The sequence below is a fragment of the Otolemur garnettii genome, unplaced genomic scaffold, assembly GCF_000181295.1.
Source record: "Otolemur garnettii isolate 467f Iridium unplaced genomic scaffold, OtoGar3 scaffold00144, whole genome shotgun sequence".
Classification (NCBI taxonomy): domain Eukaryota; kingdom Metazoa; phylum Chordata; class Mammalia; order Primates; family Galagidae; genus Otolemur; species Otolemur garnettii.
The window spans coordinates 4,660,254-4,676,707 of record NW_003852539.1 but is presented as its reverse complement, the minus strand read 5'-3'; the positions used below and the strand labels follow the sequence as shown (position 1 = coordinate 4,676,707).

Here is a 16,454-nt window from a genome sequence, read left to right as displayed (position 1 = left end):
TCTTTAAATATAGACACAGGTTAAAAATGAAAAGCTAAAAAAAGACATATCTAACCCAAAAGAAAGTTGGAGAGGCTATATTAATATCAAAGTAGATTTAAGAGCAGAAAATATTACCAGGAATAAAGGACATTATTTTATAATTATAAAAGGGGCAATTTATCAAGAAAACATAATAATCCTAAGTGTTTACATACCTAATAGCAGAACAACAAAATACACAAAGTAAGACTAGTAGAACTTCAAGGAGAAATAGATAAATCTATAGTAATAAACAAAGATTTCAATAATCCCTTCTCAAAAGTTGTTAGAACAAAAGACAGGAAATCAGTAAGGATCTAGAAGACTTGAATAACATTATTGACCAACTACATTTATGAAATACTCCCACTCAATAACAGAAAGATATATTTTTTCAAGTGGATAAGAAACATTTACCCATGATGAACCATATTCTGCAGCACAAAACAAGTCTTAAAAAATTCAATAGGATTCAAATCATCAAAGTATTTCTTATATCACAATTAAGTTAAAAATCAATAAGGTTTAAGTTAAGCAATCAATAATAGAAATATACATGGAAAATATCCAGATATTTGTAAGTTAAATAACATACTTCTAAATAACCCATACCTCAAAGAAGAAACAAAAAAGGTAATCATGAAGTATTTTTATTTGAATATAAATGAAAACACACTACATCAAAATTGTGAGATGCAGCTAGAGGAGCACTTAGAGAGACATTTGTAACACTAAGCTTCTATATTAAAAAGAAGAATGGCCTCAACTCAATGACCCCAGCTTCCACCTTAAGGAATTAGAAAACAAAAAGCAGATGAAACTCAAAGTAAGCAGCAAAAAAAAAAAAAAAGTGGAAATCAACAAAATAAAAACCAGAAAACAATGCCAGTAAAACCAAAAGTGGATTTTTTGAGAAGATCATAAAATTGGTAAATCTTTAGCCAGACTGATCAAGAAAAAAAGTAGAGAAGATACAACTTCATTAGTTATTAAGAAAATACAAATTTAAACTACAATTAGAAAATTAGACATTCTATTGGAATGTCTAAAATTTAAAAGACTAACCATACCAAGTATTGGCAAAGATGTGGAATGAGAGCCCTCAAATGCTGCTGATGGGAATGAAAAATGGTAGAAGCACTTTGAAAAGAGCTGATGGTTTCTTAAAAAATTAAATATTCACCTGCCATATAGCCTAGCCACTCTACTTGTAAATGCTCAGGAGAAATGAAAGGGTATGTCTATACAAAAACTTGTACATGGATGTTCCCAGTTCCCTAACTGAAAGCAATACAAATGTCCATCAACAGGTGAGTATTGAAAGGGTGGCACTCAACTGGCAGAGATCTCATAGACCACCAAGGCTTGTACGAAAGGTCTTTATTGGCGAGGGAGGGATGCTGCAGAGCAGCACCAAGGAGGAGAGAGAAGAGGAGAGAGAGGAGGGAGAGAAGAGGAGGAGGAGGGACTAAAAGAAAAGCACACCCTTATATAGGTTCAGTTAGGGGAAGTCTCAGAATGGTGACAGGATGGTAGAATAGGCAACAAGGAGTTACTGCTCTGGCAGGAAGAGCCATTAGGGGCAGGCCATAAGTTTGAAATTTTCAGCGGATAATTGGGATAGGGAGATGAGGCAGGTTTTGGGACTGGGAGATAAGGAGATGTCTAGCAGGCAACTCCCTGTTGTTCAGAGGGCAGTTCCCTGTGCTTGGAAGCGAGCTGTAACTTTAAGAGTGAGACAGCTAGTCTTGGTCTGTTGAAAGCTGGAAGGGGCTTTCTGGGGAAGGGGCTTTCCTGGTGCAATTACCTAACAAGTATATAGACAGATTTTTGTATATTCAGAGTAAAATACTACTCAGCAATGAAAAAGATGCAAGAATATAAATGATTCTAGCAGTAATTGTGTTGAGTGAAAGAGACCAATTAATGACAAAAAAGAGTACATATATTATTTTGTTTATATAAAATTCTAAAAAGAAAGACTAAATTACAGTGGCAGAAAGTTGACTGGTGATCGCCTGGAAATGAGAGGTGGACAAGGAAGAGCAAAGAGGAGGGGTTACAAAGGGGAGCAGGGGAACTTTTGGAGCTGATGAACATGTTCATTTTCTTTTTCTTTTACGCAGTCTCAAGCTGTCACCCTGGGTAGATTGCCATGGAGTCATAGCTCATAGTCATAGCTTCAACTTTGGGCTCAAGTGATCCTACTTGCCTCAGTTTTTCTATTTTTGGTAGAGACGGGGTCTCAGTTTTGCTCAGGGTGGTCTTGAACTCTGGAAAGCTCCACCGGCCTCTGCCTCCCAGAGTGCTGGGATTACACGTGTGAGCCACCATACCTGGCCACATGTTCATTTTCTTAATTGTGGTGATGACTTCACAAGTGATACAGAGGTCAAAACTTTTCTAATTATATGCTACAAAATGTGCCATTTATTGTATATCACTACAGCTGTTAAGTGCTCAAAAACATCACAAAAGAGCAAGCATATTTAAAGACTCAAAGAGAATCTTAAAAGTAAAATACAATAATTGAAACAGAAAACTCTCTCATAAAGAGAACTCCAGGTCCAGAAGTTTACCTCTGTGAGTTCAACCAAACATTCTAGGGAGCAAATAATTTCTAATCTTACGTAAATATTCCAAAGTGTCAAAAAGTGAGAGGAGTTTCTACCAGCTTTACGAAGTTGGCATAATCATGACAAGAAAACTTGACAGAAACAGTGTAAGAAAAGAGAATATCAACCCTTCTCACTCACAGACCACATGTTCAAAAATCTTAAACAAAGCATTAGTGAATGGAGCGCAGCAATAAATGATATATAAATGATAAAGCATTTTGCCAAGGTTAATTCTAAGAAGTCAAGGCTGACTTAACATAAGGAAAATAAATCTTTTCATGTGGTTCACAATATGAACATAAAAGGACCTGATTAAGTTAGAAAAGCTCCCTTTTTGTCCTCTTGCTATTTCTTCTTCAGCTATTATAGGGGCACACAGCTGTAGCATCAACAGCTGTCTTAAACCGCAAAGTGACCTTGAGAAGAGAGCCATACTCAGTATTGCAAAACAGTGAGATAGGAACCTGAATCCTTGATGGCACCAAGGAGCCACATGCCAGCTTTGGACTATTTACCTTCTGACTTCTTCTATGTGAAAGACAAATAATATTGCATTTATTGTTAAAAAGTGACTGCCATGCTTTGAAAAAATTAAATTAGCAGAACTGAATTCTAATAGATCCTGACACCTCTAGCAGATTAATGGAGGTGAGGGGCATCAGGAAGCACATAATATTCAAGTTAGGACTTGAAGAATGAGTAAAATCTAACCAGATAGCAAGGATTAGAAAGGAAGAAGGCACTCTACATGCTATAACAGTAGTGTGGAAAGATGCGAAGTGTACAAAGTTGCCTTGTTCAAGATGAGTGTAACATGTATTTCTTGAACATTCTGTTTGGGACTTAGGCTTGGGCTGGGACTGGGCTGAACCAAACTAAAGGAGAGAAGGGTTACTTTGCAGCTTTATGCAAGCCAGCACCTCTGGGGGAAGGCAGTGACCTTTGGCAGAGCTGTGTAAGTAAACAGATATCAGCCAGGCAGGATGCAACTCAATGAGGGACAGTGAGTCCTTGTCTTGCAAAAAAAGGTGATTTGAGTTCAAGTCTTTGCCTTCATAGCTGAGAATGTGCTTCAGACAAAAGTGACCACATTGGTCCTTTTTGACAGGGGTTGTGCATAGGCAATCCTGTCTAAGTCCCTGCTCTACTGGAGTGAGTCCCCTACCCATGAAGTTCCTGAGAAAGAAAGGCTCTGCAGAGGAATGGAGAAGAAGACTATTCATCTTGTGTATCTAGTGATTCGGTTGCCTAACATTCTTTTCCTCAAAAATAAGGAATCTTTATAGGAGCTTAGATCCTAAGGCACCCAACTGTGCTATACCGAATGCATTTAGATTTTTCTGAGGCAGTCATAGTATATTTATTAATAATGACCCTTTTCACTCTCAAAAGTATACTGCTTTGGATAATAAATTTTATGGTCAGTGTCCTCACTCGTGTGGGGATTCTGAAAAGGAATAGTTAAATCTTTGCGAGTGTGTTTTCTTACTTGGAGAACAAACCAACTATAACCTCTCTGCTTCTCCCCAAAGATATTTGGGGATCAAAGAGAAACTTTTGGGGGCACATAGCATTGTTTTAAACAAAGACATTTAGGAGGGAGGAAAATCTATAGCATAATAAGACCAACATTAATTTGCAAAGAATTGGGTCAAAGTTGTAATGACAAGGAAGGATATGAAGTTCTCAGATGGGACTAGGCTGAGTGATCTTTGGAAGAACAGTACAATTTGCAACAGGAAGATGTGTGGTTGCCACTGGTAATTGAAGATAAAATCAGCCACAGGCCTCCCTGGTGAAGAGAGACTGAATTACAGATATAATAGCCCCTATTCTCTTTTCTTTCCAACCACCAAGAGGAAAAGTGCCCCAGTCCTTCCATCAGTGCTAAGGGGTGGGGACCTCTCCTCAAACTCTTCCACCAACATTGGATTAAGCTTAAGAAACTTGAATTTTCAAGACACAGACTAGATAGGAATTTAATGCCATTTTTTTCAGCTGGGGATATTGAAACTCAGAAGATAAGTAGATTTGTTTAAATTACAGAGTTTATAAATGGCAGTACTAGAGCTTGTGCTTAGGACAGTCCTCAGTGACAAAATATGATAGCTAAAGAGACTTTGAGTTCCCTAGAGAAAAACCTATGGCCTGAGGAAGGGCAAGAAGAACTGAGATTTTAGCTCTGTCATCAAATTCCTGATGGGATGACACATGAGAAGGAAGTCAGACTGATACAGATTGGACCAGAGAACACAGCAAGGGCCAATGAAGGGAAGATGAAAGGAAGCAGGTGCCAATTCAACATAAAGGGAAGGAAGCTAACATTTCCTGACTATCTATCTATGCCAGGCATTTTACATGTATATTCCTATTTAATTCTCAGAGGGAGAATAAAAAAAACTTGTGAAGTAGATTTTATCCTCATTTTAAAAATGAAAAACCAGGAGATTTCCAACTCAGGGTAATGGCAGACTAGCTTGTATTATACTAACTCTCCTACTGATACTAATTATAAACTATGGACAAAATAGAAAAAAATAATGGTTTGAAAGTAATGGAAAATTATCAAAATCAGACAGAAACTAGAGGGGATTTGACACTTGATAGAAGGGAACCACACTGGGTGAGAACTAATTTATCCTGCTTTTCATTTGAAGGCAGTCCCACTCTATGTGGTGTGGTGGAGGGCATTTCCAAGAGCGTTAATGCAGAAAGCTGTAGTGTTATTGAGTAATTAGGTAATGTATATTAGGTCTGCCAAGCTGGAAATTAAAGGGGGAAATCCAAGAAAAGAAGAAGCCACATGAGGGGAACCCTCAAATTTGCATCAAATCTCCTTGGCTGACACCTAAACCCTGACTGTGTGCACTGAGACTGCAAGAAGCCTGTGGGGAAAACAATAGCTGGAATGTTGAAGAAAAAATTCAAAAAAACACAACTGAGCAAGGGATTTAGTAGCTGCCCACCATGGAATCAGAGTTTAAAATTTAAACTCTACCAAATGAGAGAAACTTAGTACCTCAAGCTTTGTACTGAAATCCCAGAAGGGCCACACCCTGGGATTAAATGCTAATTCTAAGATTGAGGACTAAGGGGGGAAATCAAAATAGACTTGCCCTAACAAAGCTTAAAACCAACTCCTTAGAAAAGCAAGGGGATCTGGTGATAATCTACCTGCCTACTAGAACAGAACTCAATACTCATCAAAGAATGCAGAGTTCTCTATGTATAATAAAAAGTACTTTTAATTGCTAGATATGTGAAGAGATAGGAAAATATAACCCAATGAAGAGAAAAATCAGTTGATAAAAGAAGTGACAGGCAGGACATGGTGGCTCATGCCTGTAATCCTAGTACTCTGGGAGGCTCTGGCAGGAAGGAGATCCTTGAATGAACGCTTCAGATCAGGAGTTTAAGACCAGACTCAGCAAAGCAAGACCTCATTTCTATTATCAGGGCATGGTGGCATGTGCCTGTAGTTCCAGCTACTCAGGAGGCTGTGACAAGAGGATTGCTTGAGCCCAGGAGTTTGAGGTTGCTGTAAGCTAGGCTGAGGCCATGTCATTCTAGTTTGAGTGAGAGAGAGAAGGAGAGAGAGAGACTGTCTCAAAAAATAACAACAAAAACAAAACAAAACAAAAAACCTCCCAAAGTGACAAATGAAAGAGATATTGAAATTAGCAGAGTAGAACTGCTATGGTCTGAATGTTTGTGTTCTTCCAAAATTGATATATTAAAACCTAATTGCTGATATGATAATATTTAAAGATAGGGCCTTTGGAAGCTAATTAGATCATGAGAGCAGAACCCTCATTAATGGGATCAGTGTCATTATAAAAGACAATTCATAGACATAGCTAGCTCCTTCCACCATGTGAGGACAGAGCAAGAAGGTACTATCTATGAGGAAGCAGACCCTCACTAGACACTAAATATATTGGTGCCTTGATATTGGATTTCCCAGACTCCAAAACTGAAAAAGAAATTTCTGTTGTCTACAAACCACCCAATTTAATCTATGTTTCTTATAGCAGCCCAAATGGACTAACACAGAAATTTAAAAATAATTATGATAAATATAACAAATCTATAGGAAAAAGATTTAACATATGAAGAGTTGGAGAGTTTGAAGAGAAATATGAATACTATAAGAAAGTACCAAAAGGAAATTCTTGAACTAAAATATATATAACTGAAATGTAAAAAATTGGGAAGTATCATGTTAGATTGAATAAATAAGAAGGAAAAATAAGTGAATTGGAATATAGGTAAATAGAAATCATCCAAACAGAATCATGGAAAGGGAAAAAGATTAAAAAACAATTACAGAGCCTCAGTGATTTGTAAGACAGCATCAAGTGGCTGAGCAAATGAGCAAATGGAGTTCCAGAAGGAGAGGAACGAGAGAATATGTCAGAAAAAAATATTTGAAAAAAAGTAGTCAAATCTGATCAATAGAAGAAATCCACAGATCCAGAAAGCTCAGCATACCTTCAACAAGATGAATACAATGAAAGTCCCATGTAGGTACATCAAAGTTAAACTCCTAAAAAACACTGAATAAACAGAAAATTTAAAAGCATACAGATATAGCTGATTTCTCATCAGAAACAATTGAAGCCAGGAGACATCATTAAAATGCTAAAATAAAAAAACTCCCTGTAAGCCTAGAATCTTATGTCAAGTAAAAATACCTTATAAAAATGAAGATAAAATAAAAATATTCTTAGATAAATGTAAGGCAAGACAACATGTCACCAGGTGATGTAACTACAAGAAATTCTAGTGATCATTTAGGCAGTACACACACTAAGACTGGAACAATACAGAGAAGATTAATGTGGCTCCTACACAAGGATGACAGCCAAATTTGTGAAACATTTCATACTTTTAGGCCAGCATAGAATAAGAAGATATAGAAAAGTACCAAGTACAGAAAGAAAAGAAAAAAGAAAACCCTGCCAACCAAGAATAATGAACCTACCAAAGCTGTCCTTCAATAATGAAGGAGTAATAAGGACTTTCCCAGACAAACAAAAGCTGAGAGAATTTAACACCACTAGACCTGTCTTATAAGAAGTGCCAAAGGGAGTTCTTGAAGCTGAAAAAAAAAAAGGTAATTAGCAGCATGAAAGTATAAACCTCATCGATAAAAGTAAATACATAAAAATCAAAATAGTCTAATACTGTAATGGTAGTACATAAATAACATATACCCATAGTATGAAAGTTAAAAGACAAACCATTAAAAATAATAATAGCTAAAATAGGTTGTTTGGGGATGCACAATTTAAAAGATGTAAATTGTGACATCAAATATATAAAATGTGAGTGGTGTGGTTTTTTTATACAGTCAAAATTAAGTTAATATCAGCTTGTAACAGCCTATAATAACTATACGGTATTCTATGTAAGCCTTATGGGTAGCCACAAAGCAAAAACCTATAATATATACATAAAATATTAAAAAATAAGGAATCAAAGCATACTAGTACATAAAATCATCAAATCACAAAGAAAAACAAGACAAGAAGAAATAAAAAAAGACTACACAAGAACCAGAAAACAATTAACAAAGTAGTAGTAGTTAATTCCTTGCCTATCAATAATTACTTTGAATAAAATGGATTAAATTCTCTATTTAAAAGGTACAGAATGTCTGAATGTATTAAGAATAAAAGGACCCTGGATGGTGCCTGTGTCTCAGCGGGCAGGGCGCCAGCCCCATATGCCAAGTGTGGTGGGTTCGAACCTGACCCTGGCCAGCTAAAACAGCAGTGGAGACTGCAACAAAAATAGCCAGGTATTGTGGTGGGCACTTGTGACACCATGGCACTCTACCAAGGGTGACAGAGTAAGACTCTGTCTCACAAAAAATAAATAAATAAATAAATAAATAAAAAGAAAAGAAAAGAAAAAAAGGACCCACAAAAGGCTTCTCACAAAAGGCTTAATTTTACCTTACAGACACACATAGATTAAAAGTGAAGGGACTGGAAAAAAGAGATTTCATGCAAATGAAAACCCAAAGAGAGTGGAGGTAGCCATACTTCTATCAGATAAAATAGACCTAAAGTCATAAACTGAAAAAGAGACAAAAGCATAATGATAAAGGTTTCAAATAATTATATGTATGTATATATATTTGGATCCAACATCAGACACCCAAAATATACAAACCAAATATTAATAACCTGAAGGCGGGAAGGACTATATAGCAGTCACAGGGGACTTCAATACCTCATATTCAACAATGGACAGACAATCCATACAGAAAATCAATAAGAAAACTGGACTTTAACTACATTTTAGGGTTGGACCTAACAAACACATACAGAACATTCCATCCAACAGCAGAAAAATGGGCATCCTTCTTAAGTGCACATAAAACATTCTCCAGAAGAGACCATAATGTTAGGCCATAAAATTAGTCTTTATGAACTTAAGATGACTGAAATAATATTGTACCTTTTTCAATCACAGTGGTATAAAATCACATATTAATAATGGGAGGAATTTCATAAAATTCTCAAATATATGGAAATTAAGACATACTTCTGAGCAACCAATGGGTCAAAGAAGAAATTAAAGGGGAAATTAAAAAAATCTAGAAACAAATGAAAATGGAAACACAATATGCCTAAAGTTACGGGATACAGCAAAAGCATTTTAAAAGAGAAGTTTATAGCAATAAATGCCTACATCAAAAAAGAAGAAAGATCCCAAATAAATAACCTAACATTAAACCTGAAGGGAATGGAAATGAAAGAACAAAGTAAGCCCAAAGTTAGAAAGAAGGAAAATATGAAGATCAGAGTAGAAATAAATGAAATATAGACTAAAAGACAATAGAAAAGATCAATGAAACAAAGAGTTGACCTTTTGAAAAGGCAAACAAAATAGACAAACCTTTAGCTAGATAAGAAAAAAAGAGAAAAGACTCAAATTCAGAAATGAAAGAGGCAACATTACAATTGATCCCTCAGAAATACAAGATAAGAGATTACTCTGAACAACAATACATCAATAAGTTGAGTAACCTAGAAGAATTGGGTAGAGTCCTAGAAACCACAGTCTAGTAAGACTGGATAATGAAGAAATGGAAAATCTGAATATAGACAAATAATGAATAAGGAGATGAAATAAGTAGTAAAAAGTCTACCATCAAAGAAAAACCTAGGACCTGAAGAGTTTACTGCTGAATTATACCAAACATTTAAAAAAAGAAGAAAAACTCATCTTTTTAAAGCTCTTCCCAAAAAATTGAACAAGAGGGAACACATCAAACTCATATTATGAGGCCAGTATTACCCTGATATCAAAGACAGAACAGGCCATTATAAGAAAAGAAAATTATAGACTAATATGCCTGATGAACAGAGATACAAAAATCTTTAACAAAATACAAGCAAACTGAATTCAACAGCACATTAAAATAGATTCATCCCTGGGATGCAAAGATGCTTCATCATGTCCAAATCAATAAATATGATATACCTGCATTTGTCAGTCAACCCCTTGGCCATCGACTGGTACCAGTCCATGCCCTGTTAGGACTTGAGCCACACAGCAGGAGGCGACCAGGAGGTAAGTGAGTGAATGAAGCTTCATCTGTGTTTACAGCCACCCCCCCATTGCTGGCATCACTGTCTGAGCTCTGCCTCCTGTCAGATCACCACCATCCACCCTCTAACCCTGATCTGTGGAAAAACTGTCTCCATGGAAACAATCCTTCCTGCCAGAAAGTTTGGGGACTGCTGTGATATACCATATTAATAGAATGAAGGCCAAAAACCATATGATCATCTCAATAGATGCAGAAAAAGGATTTTAAAAAATTCAATATCCTTTCATGATAAAAACTCTCAACAAATTAGATATGTAGAGAATGTGCTACAACACTTATAGGTCATAAGGAATAAGCCAACAGCTAATATTATACTCAGTGGTGACAAGTTGAAAGATTTTCCTCCAAGATCAGGAAGAAGACAAAGAGACCCACTCTTACCACTTCTATCCAACAGGGTACTGGAAGCCCTAGCCAGAGCAGTTTAGTAAGGCAAAAAAATAAAAGACACCCAAATGGAAAGGAAGAAGTTAAATTGTCTCTGTTTACAGATGATGTGGTCTTACATATAGAAAACTCTAAAGACTCAAGCAAAAATCTATTAAAACTAATAAACAACTTCAGTAAAGTTGGAGGATACAAAATCAACATAAAAATAAATAGTATTTCTATACACTAACAGCAAACCATCCCAAAAAGAAATCCATAAAACAATCCCATTTACATAAACCTCAAAAAATGAATAAAATAAAATACTTAAAAATAAATTTAACCAAGAAAGTGAAAGATCTGTATGTTAAAAACTATAAAACATTGATAAAATTGAAGAACACAAATACATGGAAAGACATTCCATGTTCATGAACTGGAAGAATTAATATTGGTAAAATATTCATAATACTCAAGGTTATCTAGAGATTCAATGCAATCCCTATCAAAATTCTGATAACATTTTCCCACAGAAATAGAAAAAAAATCTCAAAATTCATATAGAACCACAAAAGACACCGAATAGCCACAGTAATCTTGAACAAAGTTGGAGGCATCATACTATCTGATTTTAAAATATACTACATAGTTACAGCAACCAAAGCAACATGTTACTGAAATAAAAACAGACATATAGACCAACCAATAGAACAGAACTGTATTTTGTTCCATAGCCCAGAAATAAGTCCATGAATTTATGGGCAATTGAATTTTGTCAGTGATGTCAAGAACACATACTGGGGGAAAAGACAGTCTTTTCAGTAAATGACCTTGGGAAAAGCAAATATTCAAATGGAAAAGAATGAAATTGAACTCGTATCTCACTTCATAGACAAAAAATTAACTCAAAATGGATGAAAAGCTTAAACATAACACCTGAAACTGTAAAACCACTAAAAAAGGGTTAGGGAGACATTCCATTACCTTGGTCTGGACAAAGATTTTTTTAGATATGACCTCCAAAATCACAAGCAACAAAAGCCAAAATAGACAAATGAGATTACGTTAAACTAAAAAATTCTATTCATGGAAAAGGAAACAATCAACAGAGTGAAGAGACAACCCACAGAATAGAGAAAATATTTGTAAAACATATGTCTGATAAGGGTTTAATATCAAAATAATATAAAGAACTTGCATAACTCAATAGCCAGAAAACAAAAACATGATTAAAAATGGACAAATGATCTAAATAGACATTTCTCAAAAGACAATTTATAAATCACCAACAGGTTTATTAAAAAATGCTGAACATCATTAGTCATCTGAGTAATGCAAATTAAACAACAATGAGATATCACTTCACACCTGTTAGAACGGCTATTGTCAAAAAGACAAAAGATGAATGTTGGCAAGGATATGGAGAAAAGGGAACCCTTTTACACCATTGGTGGGAATGTAAATTAGTACATTCATTATGGAAAACATTATGGAAATTCCTCAAAAAATTAAAAATAGACTACCATATGATCCAGTAATCCTACTACTGGGTATATATCCAAAGGATATAAAATCAGTATGTCTAAAAGATATATGCATTCCCATGTTCATTGCAGCACTATTTATAATAGCCAAGGCATAGAATAATCAGTGTCCATCAAGGGATAAATGAATAAATAAAATGAGTTATATGTACATAATGGAATACTATCTAGCCTTAAAAGGAAGAAAATTCTATCATTTCTGACATCATGAATGAACCTAGAGAATATTTATGTTAAATGAAATAAGCCAGGCACACAAAGACAAAGACAAATACCACATGATCTCACTTATATGTGGAATTTAAAAAAGATGAACTCATAGAAGTGGAATTAGAATGGTGGTTACCAGGGGCTGGGAGGGGATAGGGATGAGTTAAGAACATATTGGTCAAAGCACACAAAATTGCAGTTAGACAGGATAAATAAGTTCAAGACATCTATTGTAAATCATGGTAACTATAATTCATAATAATTATTGTATACTTGAAAATTGCTAAAAGTAGATTTTAAGTTTTCTCACCACAAAATATTAAGTATATGAGGTAATTCTTGTGTTAGTTTGATTTAGCCATTTCACAATGTAAATGTATTTCAAAGCATTATTTTATATGCCATAAATATTTATAATTTTTATTTATCAATTTAAAAAATATTTTTTTCAAAGAAGAAATGCTAAAAGACATTCTTCATACTGAAGAGAAATAAGAGCATATGTAAATTCAACTCAATAAAAAGGAATAAAGGGCATTGGAAATGGTAACTATGGGAAAAAGCAAAGAAATTTTTACTTAAACGCTTAAAAAATGAATTGATGGAGATTCTACTTTTGAGCAAAATGGAGTATCAGGAGCTGAATTTAACTTCCCATCTAAATTTTTTTTCTTAAAAAGCTGGACAAAATATATAAAACAATGGCTCTGAGAACACTGGACATCAGGCATTGAAGGACAGTGATTCCTTAGTGACAGAAAACAGATATAGCTTTATTATTGACCCAGTTTACCTCCTGGAGAGTTTCCAGGCCATGACACAGGAAAGCAGACTTTAGGAGAGTCTGGCAAATCCCTGAGTTAAAGAGGCAGAGTTGGAGGTCCAGAAAAAACAAGGATTTTGGAATTCCTCAAGCAGTATATTGAAGAGGAGAGCTGCACACAGGTAAAATTGCAGAAATCTACAGAAGTTTCCCTTGAGGATTCAACAGAATAATCATTAGCACATGCATGTGAGAAACTATCTGAGACAAAAAAAAACAAAAATCACTCAAAAAAGGTTAGAGGGAACAGTGCCTGCAAATCATAGGAATGGGAAAAGAGCCCATCTTCAACAGCCAGAGTGAATATTTCATAAGTTATAGGATATCAGAGTGAATATTTCATAAATCATAGGATATCAGAGTACTAAGCATGGTCCTGCCTCAGTAGTGAAAAAATTTAACCTTAGACTAAATGCTGCTCTGGTTCTAGATAACTGAGCTTAAAGCGAGAGCTAAAGTATCAAGCTGTTTCAAAGTAACTTAACCATATCCCTAAATACAATTCAAGAATACTTTTATGATTACAAAAATATTCAGCACCCAACAAGGTAAAATTCACAATATTTGGAATCCTGTAAAAAATTACCAGTCACACAAAGAACCAGGAAAATAAAATGTATAAGGCGGAGAAAAATCAATCAAAACTGACTCAGAAATAACACAAATGATAGAATTAGCAGACAAGCCCATTAAAACAGTTATTATGACTGTAATTTGTATATTCAAGAAGCTAGAGAAAAGATTAAACATTAAATAGAGACCTGGAGCATATTAGAAAGACCCAAATCAAACTTCTGGGGAAAAAGACTACTTTGTCTGAGATAAAGATAAAAGGAGTGGGATTGACAGTAGATTAGGCATTTCAGAGGAAAAGACTGATAGATTTGAAGACATGGCAATAGAAACTACACAAAATAAAGCACACAAAGGAAAAAAACTTATAAAAACCAAAAACAAACCTATGAACAACTGTTTAACAAATTTAAGTTGCCAAACATGTGTAACTGTGTCCCCAGAATGAATGGAAGACAGAAAAGTAAGTGACCAAATATTTCAAATTTGGTGAAAATTGTAACTTCAAAACTTTAAGAAGACCAATGAACAACAAAACCAGGAAATATGAAAAAATGCACTAACATACATCATAATCAAATAGCTTTAAACCAGTGAAAAAGATAAAAGTTGAAAATCAGATTGAGAAAAAAGATATACTATATACATGGCAATAAAGATATGCACGTAAAAATGACAGCAGATTTCTTGTCAGAAACAACATAAGCTAGAAGACAGTGGTGCAAAATCTTTAAAATGCTGCAAGGAAAAAGAATCTGTCAACCTAAAACTCTTTACTAAGCAAAAATTATTTAAAAATTTAAGTCAAAATAAACATTTTTTAAATATACAAAAGCTGAAAGAATTCATCAACAGTGGACTGGCAGAATAAGAGGTGTAAAGGAAAATCCTTCAAGCAAGGAAAAAACAGAAGATACCAGTAGAAACCTAGATCTAAACAGAGGTCAGCAAACTACAGCTGATGTGTCAAATCTGACCGGCTGCCTCTTTTTGGAAATGAAATTTTATTGGAACACAGCATGCTTTCTCATTTATGTATTATCTGTGACTGCTTTCATGCTACAGTGACAGAATGAAGTAATTATAACAGAAACTGCATAGTCTGTAAAATATTTATTATCTGGCCTTTTACAGAAAAAGTTTACTGACCCTGACAAAGTATTGATAAGCATAGAAAATGGTTTTACATAAATAAATATAATGACTTTATTATTATTTAATTATATTAAAAATAATTATCTTTTTAAAGCAGTGGTTATCAACCTTCCTAATGCCATGAACCTTTAATACAGTCCCTGTGGGTCACAACCCACAGGTTGAGAACTGCTGGTTTCAAGCACACTAGCAACACATTATAAGACCTGTAAAACATGTAGAAGTAAATGTATAGTAACAATGCACCAAGGCAGTAGGGGGGAAATCAAAGTATATTTTGTGAAGTTCTTATACTAAACATGCAGTAATAAAATATCACTTAAAGAGAGATTGTGGTAAGTAAAAAAATGTATACTGTAAACTCTTAAGTAACCATTAAAATAACATAGCAGAGTATCCAACAAGAGATAAAATGAGACTATAGAAAATACTCAAACCCAAAGAAGACAGGAAAAGAGGAAAAGAGAAGCAAAGAAAATTGGGGCAAATATAAAACAAATAACAAGGTAGTAAATCTAAACACCATTATATCAATAATTACAGTAAATATAAATGGCCTAAACACTCCAGTTAAAAGACAGAGACTATCAGATTTGATTTAAAAACCCAAGAATGTGCTGCCTACAGAAAACTTATACATACCTATTTTTGTAGTTTTAGACTGTTTAAAAGTACATAAGCAGGTTGAAAATAAAAGAAAACCATGCTAAAGCTAACCAAAAGAAAGCTGAAATGATTAATATCAAAACAGATTTTAGCACACATAAAAACATCAGAGATAAGGAAGGTCATTTTATAATAATAAAGGGAGCAATTCATCAAAAGTATGTGACCTGAAATGTTTGTGTAGGTAAATAATACAATCTTTAATAAATTTAACAATCTCATAACAAATCTTCATTTTTATTTAATATTTTTATTATTTCAGGTTAGTATGAGAGTACATATGATTAGGTTACATAATTTGCTTTCATAAGGTTAAAGTCTGTGTTGTTGTGTCCTTCACCTAGGACATGTGGGATATACCCATGCAATGTACCTATAATAACAGCTCTTTAAAATACATGCAGTAAAACCTAATAGAATCACAAGGAAAAATAAGTAAATTCATAGTTATAATTGGTATTTTCTCTTAATTATTCATAAAATTAATGAATTATTAAGAGGAGACAGAATATCAATAAGGACATAGGAGACTCAAACAACTCTGTTACCTAATTTGACCTATTTGACATTGATAGAACATTTCATGCAACAATAGCAAAATAGCAAAGTACACACTTTTCCCCCAGATATACACAAAAAGTTTATCAAGAGAGAACATAAAATATGTCTGGACCATAAAATAGGTCTCAATAAATTTAAAGTTATTCAAGTCATACAAAGTATGTGTAACCATGATGGAATTATGTTAGAAATCAATAATGAAATGATAACTAGAAAATCCCCAAATATTTGGAAACTATATAACATAATTTTAAATAATGCTTGGGTCAGAAAAGTAATCAAAAGAT

The 16,454-nt window shown here is 34.3% G+C and overlaps 1 non-coding gene across 1 annotated transcript; it reads left to right on the top strand.

The window, feature by feature from the left end:
* The first annotated feature begins 7,424 nt into the window (after positions 1 to 7,424).
* On the top strand, positions 7,425 to 7,531 carry LOC111728217. Its single transcript, XR_002775590.1, has one exon. It is a non-coding gene; the product is annotated as a U6 spliceosomal RNA (small nuclear RNA).
* Positions 7,532 to 16,454: the final 8,923 nt, after the last annotated feature.